The sequence below is a fragment of the Mauremys reevesii genome, linkage group 15, assembly GCF_016161935.1.
Source record: "Mauremys reevesii isolate NIE-2019 linkage group 15, ASM1616193v1, whole genome shotgun sequence".
Taxonomy (NCBI): Eukaryota; Metazoa; Chordata; order Testudines; family Geoemydidae; genus Mauremys; species Mauremys reevesii.
Window position 1 is genome coordinate 6,865,032 of NC_052637.1, and position 23,277 is coordinate 6,888,308.

General features: G+C 53.3%; 2 protein-coding genes across 2 annotated transcripts in view; both read right to left on the reverse strand.

Annotated features, from left to right (window-relative positions):
* Nucleotides 1-21,415, reverse strand: part of LOC120383979 (butyrophilin subfamily 1 member A1-like) — a 275,840-nt gene extending 254,425 nt beyond the window's left edge. Inside the window, exon 1 of the mRNA XM_039502313.1 lies at nt 21,371-21,415. The gene's annotated coding sequence lies outside the window, so the exon portion shown is untranslated. The remainder of the gene's footprint in view (nt 1-21,370) is intronic.
* LOC120383991 (butyrophilin subfamily 1 member A1-like) overlaps nt 1-21,486 on the reverse strand; it is a 50,518-nt gene extending 29,032 nt beyond the window's left edge. Inside the window, exon 1 of the mRNA XM_039502324.1 lies at nt 21,371-21,486. The gene's annotated coding sequence lies outside the window, so the exon portion shown is untranslated. The remainder of the gene's footprint in view (nt 1-21,370) is intronic.
* Nucleotides 21,487-23,277: the final 1,791 nt, after the last annotated feature.

Sequence of the window (23,277 nt, forward strand, 5' to 3'; positions counted from 1 at the left end):
CTAGGCCCCTATGGCCGCTGGCACCTGTAAGAGGCTGCATGGCTGTGGGGGGCTTCCGACGAGGGCTGACTTCACTCTGGGCTCACACCACATAGCACTGATGGAAGCTCTGGCTGGGTCTGGGCTGTGGCAGGGTGAAGTGGCTGTAACCTGCCTCAGGCCAGGACAGCAGCAGGTGCCAGCACAGCCCAAAGAGCAGCCGCACTGGGGAGAAAGTAGGTGAGCGCTGGGCTGACAGATGCATTTGGTGGCGGCTGCTGAGACCCTGCCAGTGAGAGGTAAAGCTCCCCCTCCCTGCCAGAAACCCCCCTGAGGGAAACAGCTGCTTCATCCCGTCCTCCCTTGGGGTGAGTCTCTCCCCGGGAATGCAAAGGGCCTTGAGGGCACAGGCAGGTGCAATTCACACTCGGAGGGGAAGATTTTCACAAACGCAGGAGAGTTAGGATCAATGGGGCTTGTGCTCCTGAATCCCTTAGGAGCTTTAGAAATTCTCCCCCTCTCTGCATCAGCTGCACCCAATCTGGCTCCAGGTGTTTCCCTTCCATCTTTCACCCTCTCACTCTGGAAGCTCACAGTGGTGAGCTGATGATGAAAACACCTGCACACTCCCAACAGCGCCCCACAGGAAAATTACAACTGACAATCGGTTCCTACGACTGTCAGTAAATAGAGGAGAACAGCAAACAAACATGAACCTGGCAGTGGAGAAGTGACTGAGCAGGTCTCTGAATCTGTGTGAACATCTCTACAGCCACAGCTGAGTTTCCCATGGGAAAGTGACACTTTATCCCCCAAATCCCAGGAGCGAGGCCCTTTGATAGCTGCAGCTCCTCTGACTAATCAGCGCCAGGATCCAGGAAATACCAAGGATGCAGTTCAGCTGGGGTTGCAGTGAGTGAACCCCCTACCTGCGGAGTCCTTTGGAGTTGTTTCTGAGCCATTCCAATCTCCCAGCTTCGCTAGCCCCCAGAGCCATTCTCTCTAGGCAGAGCTCCTGCTCCCAGTGACTGCACCACTTTCCCAGGCTGTAACATCCATCCTGCTGGAGGCCTCAGGGAGCAACAGGGATTAACTCCAGCCTGCCCCTGAGTTTTTCATTAAGTTAATACATTTTATATTTCATGGAAGCACTGTCCTCTCTTGGCACATCCACCAGCTTCAAAACGGAAAGAGGTTGGAATGTGACTGTCACTGGCTCCTCCTCAGAATGGTTCTGGCACAAAGATCAAACTCATCTGACACACCCACAACATTAGTGTGAGGGCAGCTTTGTGCCAGCAGCCTCAGCTCTCAACTTCGACTGGTGACACAGTCAGTTCTGCAGGCTGTTTTCTTGTGCTCCAGGAGTCACTGTAATTACCTCAGCCCTGTGTAAAGAATGGCACCAAAGTCTGCTTCAGCAGCCGCTAGACTCAGTGGCCAGGTTAATTTACTCTAGTGCCCTGGAATATTCCTCATTCCCAGCCCCACCCTACAAATACACGCAGGACTCGTGGCTGAAAATACTCATCGATGCAAAATTAACCCGTGACTATTTGGGGGACAGGGTTTGTTGCTATACTCTCCAGGTGGCCCAGCCCCACCCTTTGGGCCTCAGCTCCTGCAATGTTGTTCAGACAGCCTGGCTCAGACACTCCTCTCCTGGGCCCCAGCTGCTCTGCTCTTCTCCAAGACGCAGGTGCCAGCAAGGCAGGGAAACAAAAAAGCAAGTTGGTGCCTGGCTGCGTGCAACAAACCTGCTGAATTCTCTGGGATCTTGGAAAAATGCTAAATTCCATCACCGGGGAATGTTGTGATGTTCGGGGTAAAAATGTCCCTGGATGGTGAGCTGAGCTGTGAGAAGTGAGCAAACATTAATCAAATATCACAATAGCCAGTAACAATAAATGCTGATAGGAAGAGCTGCAAACAAAGCTGGAGCTACCCCATTGGGTGCCCTAAGCAGGAATAGTGTGTGTGTGGGGGGGGGGTGTGGCCCTGCCCCACCCCAGAGAATTCTAACTGTATTATTTCCACAAATCATGGACCCTGAGCTGCTCGGGGCCCTAAGCTACTGCTTAGTCTGCTTATGCCTAGTGCCAGCTCTGGTGGGAGACAGGCCGACTGAATCAATCCCAACAAACAGGCTCCTGGTTTAATTCCAGGACTGTGTTAAGATCATGCCTGGTAAACATGAGAAGTGTGGGATGGGAAATCAATGGACCACAATGGGTGTGTCTGAAATTAGGCCAAGCTGGTAAACATAATACTGAGAGGATGGGCTATTCCACTCACCGCTCTCCCTTGGCGACCTCTAAAAGAGAATCTGGGGGGGGGGGGGGGGAATTAACAGCTGGCTGCCAGGGAGCCAGGTGAGCAAGAAACAGCGAGCTTCACCGTCATGGCTGCCACCCCCACCATCTCTTGGGACTTCAGAATCCACCATTACATGATTGGGCCTTCATAGTCCTGATCCAGAGGGATGTGCTGACCAGACTGAGCCAGGGAGGGACCCAGGTGGCATCACCACCTCCACTAACTCTGGCTAAATCCCAGACACCACCTGGGATAAGAGACTTTGTCACATACACACACCCCGTGTGTCCATTTCCTTCCCTTCCTACCTTTCTCTGTCCTATCCCCCTCTTTTTGCCTTCTGTATATTTTGCAACTCAGCTTTAAGCCTGTGGCCAGAAAGAGGCAGCTACAAGCAATGCCCTAAGCAGCCCACTGCTGGTAAAAGTTTGCTCTGTCCTGACAGTGGCTGATCAGACCTTGTGCTGTGATTCTCCAGCAGCGAGGCTACAAGTCAAAGTCAGGGCTTGGCTACACTGGAGAGTTGCAGTGCTGGTGGTGGGTTTACTGTGCTGCAACTTACACACCGTCCACACTTGCAAGACACATAAAGGGCTGCATCTCCCTGGCTGCAGCACTGGCTGTACTCCTGCTCTCCCTCGGGTATAACTATTGCAGCGCTGGTGATGCAGTGCTGCTCCGCCAGTGTGGCCACCAAAAGCGCTGTTATTGGCCTCCAGAGGTATTTGGAGGTATCCCAGAATGCCTGTTCAGCCACTCTGCTCATCAGTTCGCACTCTACTGCCCCGGCCTCAGGTGACCCGCCCTTTAAATGCCCCGGGAATTTTAAAAATCCCCTTCCTGTTTGCTCAGCCAGGTGTGGAGTGCAATCAGTGAATCTTTCCAGGTGACCATGTCTCCATGCGCCAAACGAGCCCCAGCATGGAGCAATGGCGAGTTGCTGGACCTCATCAGTGTTTGGGGGGAGGAAGCTGTGCAGTCCCAGCTGCGCTCCAGCTGTAGGAATTACGATACCTTTGGCCAGGTATCAAAGGCCATGCTGGAAAGGGGCCATGACCGGGACGCACTGCAGTGCAGGGTTAAAGTGAAGGAGCTGCGGAGTGCCTATTGCAAAGCCCGCGAGGGAAACCGCCGCTCCGGCACTGCCCCCACGACCTGCCATTTTTACAAGGAGCTGGACGCAGTACTTGGGGGTGACCCCACTGCTAATCCGACAACCACAATGGACACTTCAGAGCGCGGGGGGGGGGGTGGAAACCGAGAATGAGGGTACTGGGGTGGGGGGAGATACACCAGAGTCCCAGGAGGCATGCAACCAGGAGCTCTTCTCAAGCCAGGAGGAAGGTAGCCAGTCGCAGCAGCCGGTACTTGATGAAGGAGAAGCAGAGGAGCGGGTTACCCGTGGCGGCTTTATTTTCAGGATGGACATGTTTCGGGAGAGGAGCGGGGGGTTATGGCTGCATGCATGCATGCCTAGATGTGGAATAGCCCATTGATGTGGTCTATCACGTCGCGGTAATCAGCCTCGGTAATCTCCTCAAAAGTTTCAGCCAGAGCGTGGGCAATGTGCTTGCGCAAGTTTATAGGGAGAGCCACTGTGGTCCTTGTCCCAGTCAGGCTAACACGTCCGCGCCACTGTGCCGCGAGGGGTGGGGGGATCATTGCTGCACACAGGCAAGATGCATAGGGGCCAGGGCGTAATCCGCATTGCTGTAGAAGACCCTCCCGCTCTTCCCAGGTGACCCACAGCAGAGAGATATCTTCCAGGATTAACTCCTGTGGAAAATGTTGGGAGAGTGTTCAGTGCAGATGCCCCCTGTAGCTGTTTGCTGTCCCCAATGCACAGAAACCCCTGCACAGCCCTGAAGCAATCAGTCCCCCTTACTCACCATTTTGTGGCTCCTGTGGGTTATGTGCGCTTTGTTTGGTATGGGAAAAGTATGCTAAAGTGAAGACTGTAAACTCCTTCACTGTATGGGAATAACTGTCTAGATGTGATTATAAACAATGCTCCCCCTGTTAACAGTTCCCATTTTTGCCTTTCGAAAAGCGTCCTTGACTACTGGACCACCAGTATCATTGACTGCTCAGAGGCTACAAAACTTCAGGAAGAAGCCACGAAAAAGCAAAGAAGACATGCTGAAAGCAGTTATGGATCAGTCTGCCAGAGAGAGTAAGAAAGAGCAGGACTAGAGGAAAAAACTGCAGGACTAGAGGGAAAGGAAAAGCAGGATCCGCCAGAGAAACGCAGCGGCTAAGAAGAAAAGCACAAAGTTACTGACTCTATCCAGTCACTTGTAGCCATGCAGGCAGAGCACTACCGTGCCACCCCACCTGCCCCCGTCCCAAAGCTCTTTCCCTTGTGCCCCAATGTCAGCTCCAAACCCCCTTCCCCAGCATCCAGGTTCTTACCAGCACCCGCTGCCCCCAACATCTGTACATTCACCAACCAGCCCTGAGAACTACGACCCTTACCCTTTGCACTCAACCCACATCACCATGCAGTATAGGCATCCTGAAGTGCAGCACTCACTGCACAGCACTCCAGACAGGACATATTCAAACCTGTGACTGTACAGTCCACCACCCCACCCCCTGCCCTTTTAAGTTCCCAAAATGTTGTGTGTCTGTCAATAAAGTTATTTTCTTTTCAATAAATGAATTCTTGGCTTTGAAAACAGTCTTTATTATTGCAAGTATCAGAGGGGTAGCCGTGTTAGTCTGGATCTGTAAAAGCAGCAAAGAATCCTGTGGCACCTTATAGACTAACAGACGTTTTGCAGCATGAGCTTTCGTGGGTGAATACCCACTTCTTTGGATACATCTGAAGAAGTGGATATTCACCCACGAAAGCTCATGCTGCAAAACGTCTGTTAGTCTATAAGGTGCCACAGGATTCTTTGTTGCTTTTATTATTGCAGAAATTGAAAGATACCGTAACCCAGGAAAGAAACAGGCACTGCAAATCATTTTAGGAAAAACAGATTCCTACTAACATTGTAACCACTGCACTTCACTCCCGTGCAAGGCAACAAACATTACTGTTGGCTTTCAGCCTCAAATTCCTCCCTCAAGGCATCCCTAACCCTTGTAGCCCTGTGCTGGGCCTCTCTAGTAGCCCTGCTCTCTGGCTGTGCAAATTCATCCTCCAGGCGTTGAACCTCGGCAGTCCATGCCTGACTGAATGTTTCACCCGTCCCTTCTCAAATATTATGGAGGGTACAGAACGCAGATATAACTACAGGGATGCTGCTTTCCCCCAAGTCTAGCTTCCCATACAGAGATCGCCAGCGCCCTTTTAAACGGCCAAAAGCACATTCCACAGTCATTCAGCACCAGCTCAGCCTGTAGTTGAACCGGTCCTTGCTCCTGTCAAGCTTCCCTGTATATGGTTTCATGAGCCAAGGCATTAACGGGTAAGCGGGGTCTCCAAGGATCACAATGGGCATTTTGACATCCCCTACTGTGATCTTCCACTCTGCGAAAAAAGTCCCGACCTGCATCTTCCTGAACAGGCCACTGTTCTGAAAGACACGTGCATCATGCACCTTTCCAGGCCAGCCTGCATTAATGTCAATGAAACGCCCATGGTGATTCACAAGCGCCTGGAGAACCATAGAGAAATACCCCTTCCGATTAACGTACTCGGATGCTAGGTGGGATGGTGCCACAATAGGAATATGCATCCCATTTATCGCCCCTCCACAGTTAGGGAAATTTGTGCAAAGCCATCCACAATGTCCTGCATGTTCCCCACAGTCATGGTTCTTCTTAGCAGGATGCGATTAATGGCCCTGCAAACTTGCATCAACACAATTCCAACGGTCGACTTTCACACTCCAAACTGGTTCCTGACCAATTGGTAGCTGTCTGGAGTTGGCAGCTTCCAGATTGCAATAGCCACCCTGTCATAAGCAGATAGTTAAGGGTTAAGGTTCTGTTCTGCCTGTAAAGGGTTAACAAGCTGTACCTGGTGAACACCTGACCAGAGGACCAATCAGGGGGCAAGACAATTTCAAACCCCTGTGTTCTCTGTTTGTTTCTTTGTCTCTTTTTGGAACTAAGAGAGTCCAGTCACATTCCTCAAGTATTCCAAGGTTTTGCAGTATTTGTCTTTATTTAGTCAAATTGGTGGTCTCTCTTTGGAGCTAAGAGAGTCCGGACATTCATCAAGTTCTCCAAGGGTTTTGGAGTATTTTCCTGTATTCAGTCTAATTGGAGTCTCTCTTTGGCACTAAGAGAGTCCAGTCACATTCTCAAGTTTTCCAAGGTTTACTTCAATAGTTTCTTCTATTCAAGCTAGTGAGTATTAGAAAAGCAACTTGTATTCTTATTGGTATTTTTGTGTGTGCAATTGTGTGGTTTGTTATAGAAATTCTTTACTTTTGTACTGTATTGCTTTTACTGAGAAAGAAAGAAAGGAGGGAGGATTTCCTCCAAAGATATAAGGTCCAGACCCTGTGAATGTCCATCTTGGCATCACAGAGATAGTGTATTTCTTTTTATTCTTTATTAAATCTATTTCTGTTAAGGACTTGATTGATCTTTCCTTGGGTGAATTCTCAGGGAAAGGGGAGGAGGGAGGAGGAAGGCATCCCTCTGTATTTTAAATCACGGTATCTCCCCTAGGAGAAGGGAGGGGGGAGGAAGCGGGCTGTTTCTCCCTCTGTGATTTGAATTTGTGTTCCCCAGGGAGAGTCTTGGAGGGAGGGGGGAACAGGGGTGTCCCAGTCCACGTATATTGACTGGGTGGTGGCAGCCAGAAGGATATCTACCCTAAGATTTTAGGGTGGGGGAATATATGCAGGTCCTCATCTTGGAACTCCCCAGCTCCAAGTGAGGGTGAGATCCATGATACACCCGCTTCTCCACTGGCAGGGCAGCTCTCAATCTCGTGTCCTTGCGCCGCAGGGTGGGGGCGAGCTCAGCACACAGTCCCATGAAAGTGGCTTTTCTCATCCGAAAGTTCTGCAGCCACTGTTCATCATCCCAGACTTCCATGACGATGTGATCCCACCACTCAGTGCTTGTTTCCCGAGCCCAAAAGTGGCGTTCCATGGTGCTGAGCATTTCCGTGAATGCCACAAGCAATTTAGTGTCATACGCATCAGGCGCCTCGATATCATCATCGTCGGACTCCTCACTGTCACTTTGGAGCTGAAGAAATAGCTCAACGGCCAAACGTGATGCGCTGGCGAGACTCATCAGCATATTCCTCAGCAGCTCGAGCTCCATTTCCCACAGAAATCACGCTGCACAGAAACCACTGGGGAGAGTCACAATGGCGCCAAATGTGGACTGAAAAACAGTGACTGCTGGGACGTGAAGCGATGCATCACGGGGCGTTGGGACAGGAAGCGGAATGACCCGCACCCTTCCATCCCCTTCCCACAACCCACAGCGCCAAAATGGGACAAGGTGCTCTGTGGGATAGCTGCCCATAATGCACCACTCCCAACAGCGCTGCAAATGCGGCCACACTGCAGCGCTGGTAGCTGTCATTGTGGCCACATTCCAGCACTTTCCCTATGAAGACAGCTGTAACTCCCAGCTGTAACTCCCAGCTGTACGAAGACAGCTGTAACTCCCAGCGCTGCACATCTGCAAGTGTAGCCAAGCCCTCAGACTCACAGACAGAAAGTGCATTTCCTCTCTTTGCTGTTTTTTTCTCTCCCCTCGTGGGCTTGTCTTGTTTGGTCGTCTAGGAAATGGGATTGGACTTTCACAGAAGTAATGGCAGCTCCCGCCCATCTCAACTAACTTCTTCCCTTTTACTCAAAAGAACAGCTATTACCATTTGTAATTTTCTCTCCTTTGATATTCACCCCTTCTTGTCAACTTCTGAGGGTATGTCTACACTACAAGAGTAGTTCGATTTAACTTAGGTCGAATTTGTGAATTCGACCTTATGAATTCGAATTTGTGTATCCACACTAAGGACACTAATTCGACTTTGTGAGTCCACACTAACGGGGCAAGCATCGACATTGGAAGCGGTGCATTCTGGGCAGCTATCCCACAGTTCCCGCAGTCCCCGCTTCCCATTGGAATGCTGGGTAGAGCCCCCAATGCCTGCTGGGGGAAAAATGTGTCGAGGGTGGTTTTGGGTAACTGTCGTCATTCAACCGTCACTCCCACCCTCCCTCCTTGAAAGCGCCGGCGGGAAATCTGTTCGCGCACTTTTCTGGTCAGTGACAGTGCGGACGCCACAGCACTGTGAGCATGGAGCCCGCTGCGATCATCGCTGCACTTATGGCCGTTGTCAACTCCTCGCACCTTATCGTCCACCTCTTCCACAGTCAGCTGCTGAGAAATCGGGCGAGGAGGCTCCGGCAGCGCGGTGAGGACATGAAGTGTCAGAGTGGCACAGACCTCTCACAAAGCACGGGATCCCACGCCGCGGAGATCATGGTGGCAATGGGTCACGTTCATGCTCTGGAACGGCGATTCTGGGCCCGGGAAACAAGCACGGACTGGTGGGACCGCATAGTGCTGCAGGTCTGGGATGAATCACAGTGGCTGCGAAATTTCAGGATGCGTAAGGGCACTTTCCTTGAACTGTGTGACTTGCTGGCCCCTGCCCTGAAGCGCCAGGACACCCGGATGCGAGCAGCCCTGACTGTGCAGAAGCGAGTGGCCATAGCCCTCTGGAAACTTGCCACGCCAGACAGCTACCGGTCAGTAGCGAACCACTTTGGCGTGGGCAAATCTACTGTGGGGGTTGCTGTGATGTAAGTAGCCCACGCAATCGTTGATCTACTGCTCTCAAAGGTAGTGACCCTGGGAAACGTCCAGGTTGTCATAGATGGCTTCGCCGCGATGGGATTCCCAAACTGCGGTGGGGCTATAGATGGCACTCACATCCCTATCCTGGGACCGGCCCACCAGGCCAGCCAGTATATTAACCGAAAGGGCTACTTTTCAATGGTGCTGCAAGCACTGGTGGACCATAGGGGACGTTTTACCAACATCTACGTCGGGTGGCCGGGCAAGGTTCATGACGCGCGTGTTTTCAGGAACTCTGGTCTGTTTAGACGCCTGCAGGAAGGTAGTTTCTTCCCGGACCACAAAATAAGTGTTGGGGATGTGGAGATGCCTACAGTGATCCTCGGGGACCCAGCCTACCCGCTAATGCCCTGGCTCATGAAGCCCTATACAGGCGCCCTGGACAGTGACAAGGAGCTCTTCAACTACCGGCTGAGCAAGTGCAGAATGGTGGTGGAGTGTGCTTTCGGACGTCTCAAGGGGAGATGGAGGAGCTTACTGACTCGCTCGGATCTCAGCGAAACCAATATCCCCATTGTTATTGCAGCTTGCTGTGTGCTCCACAATCTCTGTGAGAGCAAGGGGGAGACCTTTATGGCAGGATGGGAGGTTGAGGCAAATCGCCTGGCTGCTGATTACACTCAGCCAGACACCCGTGCCATTAGAAGAGCCCAGCGGGAAGCGCTGTGCATCCGGGAGGCTTTGAAAGCTAGGTTCCTCAGAGAGCAGGGTAACCTATGACTGTCCAGTCTCTTTACAGAGAAGCTGAACCTGCCCTTGTTTCAGTTACTATTCACTTTTTTCAGCGGTTACATACCCCGTTCACCAGGTTTCCCCCCTTCCAACAGACGTTTAAAAATAAAGTTATTGGAACATTTTTAATTAACAACGTTTTCTTTACTAACGAATTCGCGTTAAAGTGTTCAAACAGGGACGCAGACTGTGGTGGGTACAGTGTGCACTGATGTACAGACCGCTTCTACACTCGAGGACTGACAGGCTCCTGCTCCTACAGCGGTCTCTGGGGGGAGGACGGTTACAGGAGGGTGTGCAGGAAGGGGTGGGTTTGCAGGAAGGGATGAGGGGTGTGTGGGAAGGGTGAGTAGGTGTAGGGGGATGATGGCTCTGGCTGGGGCTCAGGGCATCGGAGAGGTTCATGGCTAGGGTGGAAGGACATGGTAAGGGCAGCCTGCCTTGCCATTTGTGGATGGCAGGCGCTCGGACCCTGGGGCAGCATACACCTCCCAGAGTGACCTGGGTGCCTAGTGACTGCACTCTGTGTGTGACCTGCTGTTGATCCTGCCCCCATGTCTGTACCCTGGTAATGGTGGCTGTCCTATGCAATTAACAAACCCCTATCTCCCCTTCACACAAAGTCTTCTGCAAAGAAACATGACGGAAACAGTAATGAACAGCAAACTATTTTTAATACTCAACTACACAGTTGGGGGATGAAACTGGGATTTGGGACTGGGTGAGCCAGGAAGGGAAGCAATTCTCATACTTTAGGGAATGAGAGCTGTTTGGTACATGAGCGCTCTGCTGGGGTGGAGTGACAGTTTTCACGGCCCCTAGCGCCCCTCCTTCTTGTGATTTTGGGTGAGGAGGGGACAGGACTTTGTGGCGGGGGAGGGCGGTTGCAGATACAGTTCAGGGGGGCTCTCTGCTCCTGCCTGCGGTCCTGCAGAACATCCACAAGGCGCCGGAGCGTGTCCGTTTGCTCCCTCATTAGTCCAAGCAGCGTTTGAGTCGCCTGCTGGTCTTCCTGCCGCCACCTGTCCTCCCGTTCGCTGTGTGAGCGCTGCTGCTGAGAGAGGGTCTCCCTCCACTGGCTCTGCTGGGCCGCCTCGGCTCTGGAGCAGGCCATCAGTTCAGCGAACATCTTGTCCCGAGTCTTTTTCTTTCGCCGCCTAATCTGCACCAGCCTCTGTGAGGGGGATGCCGGGGCAGTTCGGGAAAAAGCCGCAGCTGTGTGATGGGAAAAAGGAAGTGATTTCCTTGCAAAGATACATGTTTGCGAACAGTGAACACAGTCTACTCAGTTTCTGTGAACAAGACCATACAGGGCACCTATCTCATGTGCTCTCAGGACAAGTTCGAATTTTCGGCATTCGCTTTCATTGCCTGGGGTCTTGCACTGGAGATCGGACAAGCGGGGCAGGACAGCAGAATCCGTGTAGCAGCCAGGCCTGGTAAGCCGTAAACTTTAGGCTGCTTAACAGTTAATGGATAGCAGTGCCCTCCTGCTGCAGGCAATCTGGAAAGCATAAAGTCTGACCCTGTTCCAGCCCCTCGCGGCTGTCCCCGGGAAAGATCCCTGTATGCTTTTCCTCTGCAGCCTCCACCACGTGGCTGTTAAACGACGGTCATTGTTATGCAAAGGAAAAGTCAAGCATTCACAATAGTAACATTACAGTAATTCCCCTAATTAGATGCAGCAGTCGCTGAGCGAGATCACCCTGAGGCGGGTCACTAGGAGAGACAGAGAGCGCATGCTGCGTGAATCCCTGCACAGACCAGGGCCCTATGCTGCCATGCTGGTCGAGACAATGATCCCACTTTACCTCAGGAAGGCCTGGCGCGGAAGAGTGTGCTTCCACGGAGCACCCAATAAGGCACCTCTCCCCAGGAACCTCCTGCGGAGGCTTTTCGAGTACCTCTACGAGAGCTTCGTGGAACTGTCCCAAGAGGATTTCTGTTCGATCCCTATATGTATTGACCTTCTTTTCATATAGTTTTTATTCCTGTTTTTTAAAAAATAAATGTTTACATGTTTATAGCACTTACCAACTGATCCTTCCCCTGATTCAGAGTCCGGGTTAACGGCCGGGGAGTGTTGGTAGGGGATCTCTGTGAGGCTGATGAAGAGATCCTGGCTGTCGGGGAAAGCAGTATTGTAAGCGCTGTCACCTGCCTCGTCCTCCACAAACCCTTCCTCATCTTCCCCATCAGCGAACATTGCCGAGAAACTGCCCGTCGACACTATCCCATCCACAGAGTCCACGGTCACTAGTGGGGCAGTGGTGGCAGACCCATCGAGAATGGCATGCAGTGCCTCGTAGAAGCGGCATGTCTGGGGCTGGGCTCCGGAGCGTCCGTTTGCCGCTTTGATTTTTTGGTAGCCTTGTCTCAGGTCCTTGATTTTCACGCGGCACTGCGTTGCATCCCGGCTGTATCCTCTGAGTGCCATGGCTTTGGAGACCTTCTCGTAGGTCTTTGCATTCCGTTTTTTGGAGCGCAGCTCCGAAAGCACAGACTCATCGCCCCACACAGCGATCAGATCCAAGACTTCCTGGTCAGTCCATGCTGGGGCCCTCTTTCTACTCTGAGATTGCATGGACTCCTCTGCTGGAGAGCTCTGCATCGCTGCCAGTGCTGCTGAGCTTGCCCCGATGTCCAACCAGGAATTGAGATTCAAACTGGCCAGACAGGAAAAGGAATTCAAATTTTCCCGGGGCTTTTCCTGTATGGCTGATCAGAACATCTGAGCTCGGACTGCTGTCCAGAGCGTCAACACAGTGGTGCACTGTGGGATAGCTCCCGGAGCTACTAAGTTCGATTTGCATCCAAACCTAGCCTAATTCGACATAGCCATGTCGAATTTAGCGCTACTCCCCTCGTTGGGGTGGAGTACCGAATTCAAACTAAAGAGCCCTCTAGGTCGAACTAATTAGCTTCCTAGTGTGGACGGTTGCACAGTTAAATCGAATTAACGCTGCTAAATTCGACATAAACTCCTAGTGTAGACCAGGCCTGAGAATAGGCCACTTCCACCTTAATTGAATTGGCGTCTTTAGCGCTGTCCCCTCACTTGGTAAGGCAACTCCCATCTTTTCATGTGCTGTAAACTGCTTACTCTATTTTTCACTCCATGCATCTGAGAAGTAGGTTTTAGCCCACAAAAGCTTATGCCCAAATACATTTGTTAGTCTCTAAAGGTGCCACAAGGACTCCTTGGTGCTTTTGCTGATGCAGACTAACACGGCCACCACTCTGAAACCATAAAGACTGCCATACAGGGGGTGCTCCCTTCTAAAATCTCTCTGCAGCTAACGGAAACAAGGCATGTTATTAAAATGAGAGCTTGACTCAATACTTTAAATTTCAGATGTTTTAACTGTTTGTCCTTCTTTTCTGTATCTTTTATTAAAGGTTAAAAGGATTGTAACTTTAGCGCCCTCGTGGCCAAGATGGAGTCTGCTCTGCAGGCAGCTCTGGCCAAGAGACAGTGCGCGCAGGAACGCAGCAGGAGAAATCCCTTCCACCCCAGGGGCACCTGTTCCAAACGCCCCAGAGTGAACACACACACCCACAGGAAAAGTACAATGGACATAACAAAGGGTGATATTTATTTACAGAGGGAGAGGAGAAAAACAACAAGGGGAAATATAGGGGGAGCAGTAAAACAGGGCTGCATTCAAACCAAGGCCCCACGGGCCCAGTGGTAGCACAGTCTGGAAGGGCAGACGCTGAGCAATGCGTCTGCACACAGAGTTCAGGAGGCCTGAACAAAGTTCCAGTCCGGTGGTGAGTCTTGGGTGCTCCTGGTCGTCTTCGGCGCCAGTGAACTCTCCCCAGCAAACACCTCCGGTGCCCTCTTCTGCTGCTCTCTGCAAAGCCACACAGAGCGACCCCCTCCCCACTTAACTATCTAGCAGCCTCCCCCTTCTTCCCAGTGCAGAGTCACAAGCCCCAGTACTCACAGCCCCACGCAGCTCTGGCCTGTCCTTCTCGGGCGATTCCCCCCAGCACAGTGCTTCTCCTGGCTCCTGTCCTGGGCTGTCCCCGATCGGGCCTGTCCTCCTCAGGCAGGTTCCCTCTGCTTCCTTCTGCAGGGCCAGCTGTGCTGCTCCTCTCTCTCTCCCTGGAGCTCCAGTGCCGCCCCCTGGAGTTTCCCTCCTTTTTCTTCCTCTCCCCCTCCCCCCGGGAAAAAGATTTAAAGGGGCCATGCTCTCTAAACCCCAAAGGGGTTACAGGATGTTTCATGGTGTGTTTGCCATGGGACTCAGCAGCCTGAGGTCTCTGAAAACCAAACCCCAAACCTTGTTTAAAAGTGCTTAATATTAGAAAGTGACAGGGTCATGTTAACACCTTTGGTTCTTTGGACCCATTGATTCCAGCCACATTAATACAACATATAATATAACATACCATCATAAGCTCCATGGGGCCTTGACTCAGATGCCTGGTGCAGTTCTCTCTTTTCAGAGCTGCTGTTTCAGACTGTCTGCAGACTCAGGCAGTCATTACCTGTTCCCATTTTCAAAGTTATCTCTGCAACCATAAAGCTAGAAACTTAGGCTGAGGTTTCACAGCTACCTAGGGGATGGTATGATGACATTGCCTACAGTGCCATATGCCCCATCTGTGACTGTAGCAAATATCTCCAATGGCCAGAGATGGGATATTAGTGGGGAGAGGTCTGAGTTGCTACAGAGAATTCTTTCCCAGGTGTCTGATTGGTGGGTCTTGCTGACATGCTCAGAGTCAAAGTGATCACCATTTTGGGGGTCAGGAAGGAATGTTAGGACAGATTGGCAGAGACGCTGTTTGTTTGTTTTTGTCTTCCTCTGCACATTGGGGCACGGGTCACTTTCTGATTTAAACTAGAGTAAATAGTGGATTCTCTATTTTTAAAGTCTTTAAATCATGACTTGAGAACTTCAGTAACTCAGCCAGAGGCTAGGGGTCTATGACAGGAGTGGGTGGGTGAGGTTCTGCGACCTGCAATGTGCAGGAAGTCAGACTAGATGATCATGATGACCCCTTCTGCCCTTGAAGTCTATATGAATTGGGTGCCCAATTCCCATTAATTTCAAATGGGAACTGGGCATCCAAATGTTTTATGGGATTTTGAAAATCCCCCCTGTGATTTCTGAAGATGCAGATGGAGATTCTGGAGCCCAATATCTGCAGCAAGAGGTGAATTCTGCAGCCTAAGAACAGAGGAATACGCTGGGCCGAGCTGTAATAAGGAAAATAATGTTTATTTAACACCCACCTGCCCAGGCTTCCCACCACACTAGAGACAAACCCCTACAAAGTTCTGGTTGTGAGGAGTGTGACAAGGGCAGGCAGCTGGCAGAAGCTCAGCAGCAGCCCAAGATCAGCAGAGAAAACCCTCTTCACAGTGTCAGTTTCCTTCATAAGTTTCCTGGTACAAGTAAAATAAAACAACTTAGCAGAGTTTGTGGCCACATTCACTTCATGCACAGACTGAGACCCCAAGGGCAGGGCCCCCTCTAGAGATCTGAATCAGTAACTCTGTGTCCAGTGGATGTTTCACCTCTGTGCTGAGATGCCAAACAGCATCTGCATCAGTGCCGATTGTGATGGTGGATGGGGTGATGTGGGCTCCAGTTCCCTATGAAATAAATGAAGATCCAACAGCTCACTTCACACAAATCACCAGACATTGTCTTTGTATCATTGTCCTGTGCTATTACTGACCAACTGTACCAGTGTCCCAGCAGTGAAAATAACAGAACACCACTGGCCATCATGTACAGCCCCTAGCTAAGACCTCTCCAGCACATCATCAACGATCTACAACCTATCCTGGAAAATGATCCCTCACCCCCACAGACCTTGGGAGACAGGCCAGTCCTCTCTTACAGACAGCTCCCCAACCTGAAGCAAATACTCACCAGCAACTACACACCACACCACAGAAACACTAACCCAGGAACCAATCCATGTAACAAACTTTGTTGCCTACTCTGTCCCCATATCTAGCCTAGCGACACCATCAGAGAACCCAACCGCATGAGCCACACCATCAGGGACTCATTTACCTGCACATCTACTAATGTGATATATTCCATCATGTGCCAGCAATGCCCCTCTGCCAGGTACATTGGCCAAACCGGACAGTCTCTGCGTAAAAGAATAAGTGGACACAAATTGAACATCAGGAACGGTAACATACAAAAGCCAGTAGGAGAACATTTCAATCTCCCTGGACATTCTATAACAGATTTAAAAGTAGCCATACTTGAACAAAAAAAACCTTGAAAAACAGACTTCAAAGAGAAACTGAAGAACTAAAATTCATTTGCAAATTTAACACCATTAATTTGGGCTTGAAAAGCGACTGGAAGTGGCTGGCTCACTACAAAAGCAACTTTCCCGCTCTTGGTATTGACACATCCACATCAATTATTGGGAGTGGACGACATCCATCCTGATTGAAATGGCCCTGTCAACACTGGTTCTCCACTTGTGAAGTAACTCCCTTCTCTTCATGTGTCAATATAGTAATGCCTGCATCTGTAATTTTCACTCCACACATCTGAAGAAGTGGGTTTTTTACCCATGGAAGCTTATGCTCAAATAAATCTGTTAGTCTTCAAGGTGCCACCGGACTCCTCTTTCTTTGTGTGGATACAGACTAACACGGCTACCCCCGATACCTGATTCAATGTATAGCTTTTTAAATGCCTTTTGAAGATTCTGCAGCTCATTCTAGTGCTAGTTGGAGTATAAGGCCTCTGCAGTGTGTATTAGAGAGATTAGAGTTACACTTTTCTCTGAGCAAAGCTTGTACTCCACTATGTCTTCCAGAGAAGTCTGCAGCTCCACCAAATGCACAAGCAGCCATTTGTTTGGGGTTCAATTGACAAGCATTTAACTCTTCTAAGTTGTGTGGTGTCAGAGATGCAGCCAACATAGGCGGCGAGTTATATGGGCCCGTGGTTCCCATGCTCCACCAATACTCCACCAATACTCCAGATCCATCAATATTTGGGCCCCAGGCCCCATGCTTTGGGGGTCCCAGTGCCATGGGTCAGCAACGTGGGGCGCTCTCACTTCAGGGGCAGCTAGGAGTCTTTGTGTGCTGAGGGGAGGCCCCAGCGCTGACCCGACTCACAGCCCATTGGCCGGGAACCCCAGCCAATGGGAGCTGCAGTGGGCGGTGCCAGAGCTGCCTGGCTGTGCCTCCACAGCAGGGAGTGGGAGTGAGCTACAGGCAGAGTGAGCAGCAGGAGCGTGTCACTGTCAGACAGACACAGCCAGTGAGCCAGGGGTGTTGTGGGGACAGATGGAGCCATGGGCGGGGGAAAGGAGCAGCGATGGGCATCCCAGGGCTGGCATAAAATACAGAGGGGGCTTCCTGACGGGGCTATAGCAACACCCCCTCTGCAGAGCAGACCTGGGCTGTGGTTGGCTCCATCCATCATTCCCCCCCTGCCCCACAGAGACCCACACAACCCTCTGACTCCCCGAGACACCCCCAATGACCCTGTGCCCCTGTCACCACTCTCCAGAGAGCCCCTCCTTTGTGCCAAACAAAGCCCCTCCCCCACTCCAGAGCTCCCTACAATCTCCCCCTTTGCCCCCAGCCCAGCCCATTCCATTGGCCAGGAGGCTCCCAGTCTATTGGCTAGCAGGGCCCATGGGAGCTGCACCTGTGGCTGTGCCTGCTTGCAGATGCAGACCTGCCTGGTTGTGCCGCCACAGCACGGTGGGGGCGGGGGGAGCCACAGGTGAGCAAGCCCTGGTTATCATCATCACAGGCCCAGCAATTCTCTGGGTATTTAATTTCACTGAGGCAAGTAATTCAGTCTACTCTTCCTTTCCAGATTGTAAGTTTTCTTACAGGAGAAGTCACAAACTAAGTCTTTGCCAAGAAGTCCAGTTATAGTTTTTCACTTGAGAAGTAGATTTTCTGATTGTTCATAAGCTCATTTATTTTGTTAACTTGGTTTCATAGGCAATTTTAAAAGTCACTTGAATTGTACCTGGTTTTTTCCATTGGTCCAAAACCACATGGAAGACGTGCAGATTTTTATTTCTGTGGGCAAAACCATGCTGTGTAGAAATGTAAAGGTTGGAGCCAGAAAAGCTCTGCAAGGGTAAGGGTCCCTCAGGAAATTGTCCTCAAGTCATTCATTCTTCTGGGCATTCCATTCTACTGGTCCCTCCTATAGTGATAGTGATCAGTGTTTCCACCCACAGGGGAGAGGCAGAAGACTGGTTCAACCCTGCAGTGACTCTGCCTCTACCATTGTTCTCTGTCTGTTTCCTCCACCAGCCCCTTTGATCTCCCTAGGATTGCCCCTCCCATTACTCCCTCTGGGTCTTCTCTCTCTGGACCTTCTCATGAAGTAAAGTCTGTCATGACAGGCTCTTATCTCTGTAATGTATTTAATTTTGATGTATTTATTAAGTGTTAGTTAATGCACTATGGGAGTCTCCTTCAGCTCTCTGTATAAGTTGATCCTGTTCTTTCCATATGTATTGCCCATAGGGTTTTCTGCAGCCCTAGGGCAGCCAGCAATAACCCCTGTGCCTTTGCAATGGGTGAGGGAAGGGGACCATGAGATCCCTATTTATGTGATTTGCAAGAAGTGTTATCATTATTCAAGGTACCAAATGTGTTTAAATGATATAAGTGCCTTGTAAAATCCCAAAGCAAGCTCATTTTCATTTCTCATATCATCTCATATACAGTATACACACATTTTTCATTATATGAGTTGAAATTATTTAATATTATTATTAGCTAGGTTACTGTTGGGGGGGGGGGTTCAGTGTGGCAGAATGTGTGCTATTTTATGGGTTGAATGATTGAATGACATAATACCCCCCTGGCCCCATTGTCCCTCACTAAGTCTGGGGTGGAGGCGGGGGGCTGTAGGGAAGGCCTGGTCTCACTGAATAAAGTCTCCTGCTGCAGCAGCTCAGTAGGTTACATCAAAGAGAAGCTGCAGTGACTAGGCATTGGGATGCCTGTGCCTTTAAGAACCCAGCCCTGGGAAGCCAATGGTGTGAAGTTTTTGTCTGTGAGAGGGGAAATAAAAAATCCCCTCTGGTGCACCCACCCCTCTGCCCATGGGCGGCAGGTTATATATGTGTGCGGTGCCCGGGCTCCAGGAATAGTCAGGGCTGGGGGCCCTGCTCCAGCAGTATTTGGAGCTGGGTCTCTCCCCTGGCCCTGCCTGGATCGGGACCCGAACACTGCGGGCCTCCACTCTCCCCCCACCCCGCCCCGCCGCACTGCGTCCCTGCCTGGAGCAGGTCCCAGCCCCCGCCTGCCACCCCTCTTCCTGCGTGTCCCCTGAGCCACACCGCATCCCTGCCTGACAAAAAGCAGCGCGCACCTCTCCCCTGCCTGCTCTGTGCTGTCGGAGATCGGCTCCCTGCAGAACTGCTGTCTGCTGCCCCATAATCCTAGTGCCTGCCCTCCACTAATGGCAAGGCAGGCTGCACCCTAATCCTCAGCCCCAGCCTGAGTCCCCCCACCTCAGGAGCCCCCCCGGCCCCAACCCTCGGCCCTAGCCCTGAGCCCCCTCCCGCATCCTGAAGCCCTCAGCCCCCCGCCCCAGCCCGAGCCCTCCTCCCCCCGCACCCCAAACCTCTGCCCTAGCCCTGAGCCCCCCCACATCATGAACCCCTCAGCCCCAACCCTCATCCCCCTGCACCCTGATCCTCTGCCCCAGCCCTGAGCCCCCCCACAGCATGAACCGCTCATCCTTAGCCCCACAGCCCTCACCCCACCCCTCTGCCCTAGCCCTGAGCCCCCCCACAGCATGAACCCCTCATCCTCAGCCCCACAGCCCTCACCCTGCACTCCCTCCTATCCAGTGATGAGCTGCCAAAATATTAACAACCAGTTCCCTCCTCCTCACCCCAAGAGGGGTCATGCCCCCACTCCTGTCCCATCCAACCTCCATGTTCCTTGACAGCCCGCTGCTACCCATGCCCTCTCCACCCCCCTCCCCTGTCCCCTGACTGCCCCTTGACACCCCATCCACCCCCTTCTCTCAGTCCGGATGGCAACCCGGGACCCCTCCCCCATCCAACCACCCCTTCCCCCTGTCCCCTGACTGTCCCTGGAATCCTTACCCGTAACTGCCCCAGACTGCCCCATCCAACCCCTGCGCCTTTCTGACTGCCCGCTGACCCTTACCCCCCTTCCATCCCCCTGTTCCCGGCCCTCTGACTGCACCAACACTAATCCCCCCCCCTCAACTCCCCTGCCCTCTATCCAACACGCCCTCCCTGCTCCCTGACCTTGCGGCCTGGAGATGGGGGCCCAGCTGGGCTGGGGCTGGAGCCCGGACGCCGGGGCAGGAGCTGAGCCGCGCCGCTCGGCCGGACCCGGACGCGGACTCCGGGGCAGCAGGAGCCGAGCCCCGCCGCGCCGCCCGGACCCCAGGGTGGCAGGAGCCCAGCCCCCACCGCGCCGCCCGGCCGGACCCAGAGCCCGGGGCAGGAGCCCAGCCGCACCTCCCCTCCCCCCTGCTCCAGCTTACCTGCCTGCCTGCTGCTTGTTCAGGCTTCCGTGAACATCTGATTCACGGGAAGCAGGGAGAGGAGGAGAAAGGGGCAGGGCAGGAGAGGAGGGGAAGTGAGCTTGGGCCGGAGCTTTGTTAAATTTAGCAGCCCTTATAGAACTGGTTGTCCTATCCCCAAACTCCCTCCCAGAGTGTGCACCACCTCCCCTTCCTATGCCCCACCCCAGCCCAGAGCCTGCACCCAAACTCCATCCCAAAGCCTGCACCCCTCCCCCCCTGCCCCAGCCCAGAGCCTGCACCCAGCACCCAAACTCCCTCCCAGAGCCTGCACCCCTCACCCCGTCCTACACCCCCACCCCCAGCCCAGAGCCGGCACCCCAACGCCCTCCCAAAGCCGGCCCCCCGCCGGCACCCTAATCCCCAGCCCAGGACCTGCACCCCATACCTCCCCCCGAAACCCCACCCAGAGCCTTAGGCAGGTGGAGGCAGAGTTTGGGGGGGCAGAGTTGGGGCAGGCGGGTTCTGGGCACCACCAAAATTTCTACAAACTTGCCACCCACCCCTCTGCCCCTGCCTGTGCCAGGGTTTTACCCTCTGGCACCCCCTCACCCCTGGGCTTAGCTCCCACTCCTTCCACCCCCATCCCTGATTTTGCCCTTCAGCCCCTTCCTAACCCTGCTTTTAGCTGTTTCACCCCCCTGACTAGTCAATTTTCGTCCCCTGCTCAGACCCTGGCCACCCCCTGCTCCAATTCGCCCCCTTTGCCCCTTTTTAACCCTTGTAAAAAGCCACAAGCAGAATCTCACCCCTAGCGAGGACCAGGTGAAGGGCGGTGGCTTAAACAGATGTTACTGAGCATGCTCAGTTTCTGTGCGACTGCAGAGCGCATCCTAAGTAGCAAATTCCTGCAGAGCGCAGGAAAACCTGGAACATTTCACTTCACACGTTCGATTTTTCCTTTTACCGCTAACAACAAACAGCCCCCGAGCCCGGCGCCCCCCAGCCTGGCACCCAGGCAGTCGCCTCGGTTACCTGCCCCTAAATCCAGCCCTGATCCCCATGTCACTCACCGAGGCTGCAGCCCCAGTTCCGCACACGGGTCACGGAGCCGGAGGGTTTGGGACCGGATCCGTCAGCGTTACCGGTGTTACATCTGTAGCTGAATTGACGGGCCCGAGCCCCCACGCCTGGGGCTTATACACGCTTCAAAAGTGAAAGTAACGGTCCGCGTCCCTGGCTGGTTGGGGCGGAGCAAATTCCTCTTAAAGTACCAGCCCCCCCCGCAGGGCCTGGAGCTGGCCTGGCAGGGGCAGTTTGCTGGGTGAGCCAGTGCAGGGGTGTCAGTGCCGCCCCACCCCGAGCTGCTGTTCCTGCCCCCAGGGATCGCTGGGTTCTCAGTAATTCCCCTGCCCAGCACCGACCGCCACAGACCTGCCCGGCTGGGGACATAACGCAACAGCAGCAAAAAGCACCAGCCAGTTCCCACCCCCCACTCTCTCATACCACCGTCCTGGATGGAGGCAGAATGAGGAAGGGGAGGGGGGAGGCTGCCGGGGGGAGGGGAGCTGAAATCCGGAGTGACTCAGGGCTTGGCTACACTTGGAAATTTGCAGCGCTGCAGCAGGGTGTGAAAACACACCCTCTGCAGCGCTGCAAAGCGCCAGTGTAGTCAAAGCCCCGAGGCAGGCTGGAGCAGGCTGGACTCCCGCAGGCGCTGAGGGGAGCAAAGCCAGGGAGGGTCAGGGCGGGCAGCAGCTCTAGGACTCGCAGACCCCCCCGCCGCCCGACAGCAGAGCTGGGACAAGAAGGGGCTGTTGGTGCAGAGTCACTTTCCTGCCTCTCCCCAGAGGCGGCAGGTTTGGATAATTTTTGGTGGTGCTCAGAACGGCACCAAGTCCCCCCACCCGCACCTGCCTAAGGCTCTGGGAGGGAGTTTGGGTGCAGGAGGGGGTTCGGGCTCTGGGAGGGAGTTTGGGTGCAGGCTCTGGGATGGGGCAGGGGGATGGGGTGCAGGAGGAGTCAGTGGGTGGGTGCTTAACTCGGGCAGCGCCAGCTCCTGAAAGCGACCCGCACACCCCTCTGGCAGTGGCTCAGTGCTCAGGGTGGGGGCAACGTGTGCCCCCCCCACCCCTCCGAGGCCACAGGGATGTGCTGGCCACTTCCCAGAGAGGTGCAGAGCAGGCAGGAAGCCACCTTAGGCTGTGCCTACACTGCCACTTTCAGCGCTAATCTTTAGTCTTTCAGGGGAGTGAAAAAACACATCCCTGAGCGACAAAAGTTTTAGCACTGAAAAGCGCCAGTATAGGCAGCGCTTTATCACCAGGTGGTTATTTTTTATCGCCGGGAAAGCTCTGTAACATGGACAGTCCCACTGTGCTGCCGGTGGTGGTGGTGGCGGCAGCAGCTGGGGGCCCCCAGGCCCTTTTAAATCACCGAGGGGCAGCAGGAGGGGCTGGGAGGCGTGTGGGGGCAGCAGGTCGGGCCGGAGGAGAGACCCAGCCCTGAACATTGGTGGAGCCGAGCCCACAGGCCCTGAATATTCATGGAGCCCGGCACTACGGGCCCATACAACTCCCCACCCTGCTCCCCTCAGCTGCAGGCTCAGGAGCTGGTGTCGGCAGAGCCTGGGGCTGGCCCAGGGGCTGGTTCCAACCATCAGAGAAAGTCCCCCCAGCCCCGACCCCGGAGGGAGTTTTAATGGCAAAATCTGAATGTCAGTAACGTCTCTGGGGGGCTCCGGGCTGGTGCTGAAGGCAGCAGGGTCCTGTCACCGCTGTAATCAGCAGGAAGCTGGAGCGAAAGAGTCCCTGGGCGCTGAGCCAAAGGGCTGGAGTCTTGTGAATCCCATGAGTTCCCCTCCCCCCAGCCCCGCTCCTTCCCAAACAGGGAACAGGAGCAGGCGGGGAGCAGAGCCCAGCTCTGGTGTTGTGTCCTTGCTGCTCAGCACAGATGCTCCCAGCCACCGACACCCCCTGAA